Genomic DNA, 5,377 nt, shown 5'->3' with positions numbered 1-5,377 from the left:
CCAAAGCAAGCAACCGACAAGGCAGTAGAACAGAAAAACAAGCAGTTGCAAGAAAAAAAGAATTCAAAAGGAAGCAAGGGTGATAAACAAGAAGGAAGGTATCACAACCCAAGTCAGTGTCAAGAAAGAAAGATCAACAAGAAAGAAAAAGATGAAGAGCAAGAATAAGGCTCACAAAGGGTGGAAGAATAAGAAAATCCCAACTGAAGGATTTTCTAAAGGTGATAAGGTGCAACTAGTATATCAACAGCTGGGAACAGAAGATTATTACACTGTCAACCAAGTACTTTCTCTTGAGCATATGGAAATTGAGCATCAAGGCACACAGAGAAAGCTGACAGTGAAAGGTGACAAGTTGAGACATCACCAACATCAACCACCCTAAAGGGAGTTCAATGTCAAGCTAGTGACAATAAAAGAGCGCTTGTTGGGAGGCAACCCAACCTGAGGTAGTTTTCTTTTTATAGCTTTTTCAATAAAAATGTTGAATAGTTGGTATGCATTGCAAGGAGCTAAGTTTGGTGTTGCACACCAAAACAATTTAAAGGAGAATGAAAGATTCTAAGTTTGGTGTTCCACCAAAAATATTATTAAAAAAAACACATTCTCACCTCTTGCATGATGCTAGCTCCAAGCAATCAAACACATTATTCAACTGTTTAATTGATTTCTAGCTTTAATTTCATTAACCTTTAGCAAGGACACAAGGTTTCACATATGGTTAAAATTGTGACATAAGAGGCAGTGGCAAACAATTAAGTTTGGTATTCCCACACCAAAATCAATCCAGGAACTACACTTAGTTTATGCATACTAACCATATAATTAAGGGCTTGAGAAGCAAGCAACTTTGAGAATTATGCAGGACATGAGTCAACACTTGAAGACATTATGCATCTTAACTCAAAGAGAACACAACAGAAGGAAGAATCAAAGGGCTGCAACTTCAAAGGTTGTATCTAAACTTAATCCTTGCTGCTGTGAAATGTTTTGAATCTAGAAATCATTGTATGTCTTGCTAAAGTGTTTATCTATTTGCAAGTGAAATTGTTTGTTAAAAATGCTAAATCTGCATAATGCTTGTTATCCATCACTTAACTTGAAATTTTGTTTTGTTTCCCACATGCTTAAATAAAAGAGATTGGTTTGAATTGAAAAGTGAAATATCCAATGTTGCATAAGTAAGAATGGAAGTTAGTGGTGATATATGTGTTTGATTAAATGCATAACTCATGAAATAATTGTTGCATAATATCATTCTCATTCAAGTGTGAGTTAGCTTGCTGTTACAAAGACTCTTATCAATAATGAAAAAGCCCTTGGGAACAAAAACAGAAAGAAAAGGAAGAAGAAAAAGCCAAAATGGCAAGAAAAACAAAGAATAAAGGTTGGACACCAATAGCTTGGACCCTAGGACATATGCATGTGGTGTTCTTGTACTAAGATATGCTTGGATGAGTAAATTCTAAGGGGTATTTTAAAACCCGGTCACTTAGATCAACTGATCTGGGATGGCCAATTGAAAGTCCACAATAAAGAGCAACTTAGATACAGAACATTTAGTTATCCAAAGAGATGCTGGGCATCAATGATCCTAGGAAGAATTAGTGAGCAATGTGTCTGTGGTGGAAAGATGTTGAATAAAAGAAAAAAAAAATAAAGCCAAAGGCTATTACTGCAACATTAGACACCAAACCTCTAAAAGAATAATAAGCTTGTTAAGCATTATAAGCCAAGAAAAGTTAGCAAGGGAGTAATTAAAAAGTGAGTCTTCTAACAGCAAGTTTAGCAAGCCTTTGAGGAAAGATGTACATTATGTATCAGCAACAATAATTGAGTTATCATTGTCTGCATAAAAATCCCATAAATCAAGTTCTGCTATATGCCTAATAAGGATATGTGTTCTTTTTTTTTATTCATTTCAATTACTCTTAATTTTGATGCTTGCTTGGGGACAAGCAAGATTTAAGTTTGGTGTTGTGATGACAAGTCATCATATACCCATTTTTCAAGCTAATTTCACTTGTTTTATTAGTCTTTATGCACTTTCTTGCATCCTAAGTAAGTGATTTGGAGTGAAAATGCATAACTTCTTTAAATCAAACAACCACCATGAAATTAATGTTAAATCATGAGGTTTAAGCTAATTTTAATTGAATTTTAATTGATTTATAAGCCTTGTGAATTTAGTGATACTTGGAGTGGTTGTTTTGGTTTAATGTAGGTGAAGAAAAGAATAAAAGAGAAAAGCGTGGCCTAAGAAAGCGTGACCAAAGGAGAAGAAAACGTGGTCAAAGGAAGGAGAAGTGTGCCACATGTAAAGAGGGGAGGCAAGCATTGCCCTCCACAAGGCACACTGCCCTCTAGGAGGGCAACATAAGGGAACAAAGCATAAAAGGCAACTCTATCCTGCCCACTACAAGGGCAGAGCACAAATCTGTGCCTTGGAATCAAGAAGAAGAAAATGTTGCCCTGCCCTCCACAAGGGCAGTATCGGGCTCACAAGGGAAGAAAATCAAAGGAAAATGTCTACCAATGCTTGCCACAAGAGTTGAACACGGGACCGTGAGGAAGCAAGGAATTAAGCCTCACTTTGGTACCAAGAAAGCCAAGGAAAATGGGTAGCGTGTGTAGCATCCAAGTTTCGAACTCGGGACATGAAAGTGGAAACACTGCCCTGCCCTCCGCGAGGGCAGGGCAACATTTTGTTGTGGCATGAATCTGGCGCACCAAGGCACGATTCTGGCGCACCAAGGCACGATTCTGGCAGCACCAGCAGCGCACCACAGCACAATTCTGGCGCACCAACTTTTTCTGCCCTGCCCTCCGCGAGGGCAGGGCAGCATTCTGCGCACTAAGCCTGCACCACGCCGGCCCACGCACGCACCAAGCACCAAATCCTGCCCTGCCATCCACAAGGGCAGGGCAGCCTCCTGGAAGCTACTATTTTTGGGCCAAAAATTGAATTAAAAATCCAATTTAATTCATTTCTTCACCAAATCAAAAGCCCATCCAAATCCCAAAATCCAAGAATAGAAAGTGTATAAATAGGAGCTAGTTTGATGTAATTAAGACCTCTCACTTGACTTTTGAATTTTTCACTTTCTTTGAGCTTTGAATTTTTGTAACTTTTCTTGAGAGACTTGACCGAGATTTCAGAGAATTGGGGAGGAGAATTGATCTCTCTTCTTCCTCATTCTTGCTTGGGCATTTTTAATTTTCTTGTTTTGAGTCTTGGGTGTTAAGAATTGAGGAAATTCTGTCTCAATCTCCACTCAAGAGCTCTTTAATTTCTTTTCTGCATAATTGAATTCATTTACATTCTCTTTACTGCTTCTTCTTCAATTTCTTGTCAATTGCTTTGAGAACTTGGATCTAGGAAGGCAATTGAGATCTAGGCTCTGCTACCTAGTCTCTTGAGTCCTGAGGTCCCAATTTCCTTTTGGTTCTTCTGTGAACCCTACTGCACTTCACTTTCAATTTCTGTTTGAGTTTTCATTACTTTCGATTCAATTTCTGCTTTATTAATTGGGGCAATTCAATTTCTCTTTGTTTAGATTCTGCAATCCCAGTCCTCGAATCCCTTTTACATTCAAGCAATTTACATTCCTTGCCATTTAAGTTACTGCAATTTACATTTCTTGCACTTTAAGTTTCAGTCATTTACTTTCTTGTTCTTTAAGATTCAGCAAGTTTATTTTCCTGTCCTTTAATTTACTGCAATTTCCCCCTCTCCCTTTACATTCCAAGCAATTTAGCTTCTGTTAAAGATAAATCACTCAACCAACATTTGATTCGCTTGAATAAATCAACCACTAAACTAAAATTACTCAATCCTTCAATCCCTGTGGGATCGACCTCACTCATGTGAGTTATTATTACTTGATGCGACCCGGTACACTTGCCGGTGAGTTTTGTGTTGGATCGTTTTCCACACATCACTTAGTACTGGCTGGTGCAGCTTGCATTCCAGACAGACTTTGAGAAATCATATTGACTTGCTGAGTCAATATTTTGTTCTGAGCCAATATGGCATTCAGAGTATCAATCTCAAGAACTCCTTTCTTCTGATTTGTCCCATTGTTCACAGGATTCCTTTCAGAAGTGTACATGAATTAGTTATTTGCAACCATTTCAATGAGTTCTTGAGCTTCTGCAGGCATCTTCTTCAGATGAGGAGATCCTCCAGCAGAGCTGTCCAATGACATCTTGGACAGTTCAGACAGACCATCATAGAAGATACCTATGATGCTCCATTCAGAAAGCATGTCAGAAGGACACTTTCTGATCAATTGTTTGTATCTTTCCCAAGCTTCATAGAGGGATTCACCTTCCTTCTGTCTGAAGGTTTGGACTTCCACTCTAAGCTTACTCAATTTTTGAGGTGGAAAGAACTTTGCCAAGAAGGCATTGACTAGCTTTTCCCAAGAGTTCAGGCTTTCATTAGGTTGTGAGTCCAACCATATCCTAGCTCTGTCTCTTACAACAAAAGGGAATAGCATAAGTTTGTAGACCTCAGGGTCAACCCCATTGGTCTTGATAGTGTCACAGATTTACAAGAATTCAGCTAAAAACTGATGAGGATCTTCCAATGGAAGTCCATGGAACTTGCAATTCTGTTGCATTAGAGAAACTAATTGAGGCTTAAGCTCAAAGTTGTTTGCTCCAATGGCAGGGATAGAGATGCTTCTCCCATAGAAGTCGGGAGTAGGTGCAGTAAAGTCACCCAGCACCTTCTTTGTATTGATGGCATTGTTGTTGTTTTCGGCTGCCATGTCTTCTTCTTGTTTGAAGATTTCTGTTTGGTCCTCTACAGAGAGTAGTGCGTTAGCTTCTCTTAGCTTTTGCTTCAAGGTCCTTTCAGTTTCAGGGTCAGCCTCAACGAGAATGCTTTTGTCTTTGCTCTTGCTCATATGAAAGAGAAGAGAACAAGAAAGTATGGAATCCTCTATGTCACAGGATAGAGATTCCTTGAGGTGTCAGAGGAAAAGTAGAATAGAAGGAGGAGGTAGAAGAATTCAAACTTATCAAGAGGGATAGAGTTCGAATTGTGCATTGAGGAGGAGTGTTAGTCCATAAATAGAAGGATGTGAGAAGAGGGGAAGAATTTTCGAAAATTAAAGATGGGAAAGAAAGAAAGTGATTTTGAAAAAGATTTTGAAATTAGAAATAAAAAAGATATGATTGAAAATTAATTTTGAAAAAGATGTGATTGAATAGATATGATTGAAAAGATATAGTTTTAAAAAAGATATGATTGAAAATATATGATTGAAAAACAATTTAAAAAGATTTGATTTTTAAAATTAATGACTTGGCTAACAAGAAATTTAAAAAATATGATTCAGACATTAAACCTTTCTCAACAGAAAAGGAA

General features: G+C 37.8%; 1 non-coding gene across 1 annotated transcript; it reads left to right on the top strand.

The window, feature by feature from the left end:
• The first annotated feature begins 4,262 nt into the window (after positions 1–4,262).
• Positions 4,263–4,370, top strand: LOC112700147 (small nucleolar RNA R71). Its single transcript, XR_003153065.1, has one exon. It is a non-coding gene; the product is annotated as a small nucleolar RNA R71 (small nucleolar RNA).
• The last annotated feature ends 1,007 nt before the right edge of the window (positions 4,371–5,377 follow it).

This window comes from Arachis hypogaea, chromosome 6, assembly GCF_003086295.3.
Source record: "Arachis hypogaea cultivar Tifrunner chromosome 6, arahy.Tifrunner.gnm2.J5K5, whole genome shotgun sequence".
Taxonomy (NCBI): Eukaryota; Viridiplantae; Streptophyta; class Magnoliopsida; order Fabales; family Fabaceae; genus Arachis; species Arachis hypogaea.
Note: the sequence above shows the minus strand (reverse complement) of the source record. Positions and strands in the feature narration are given on the sequence as shown.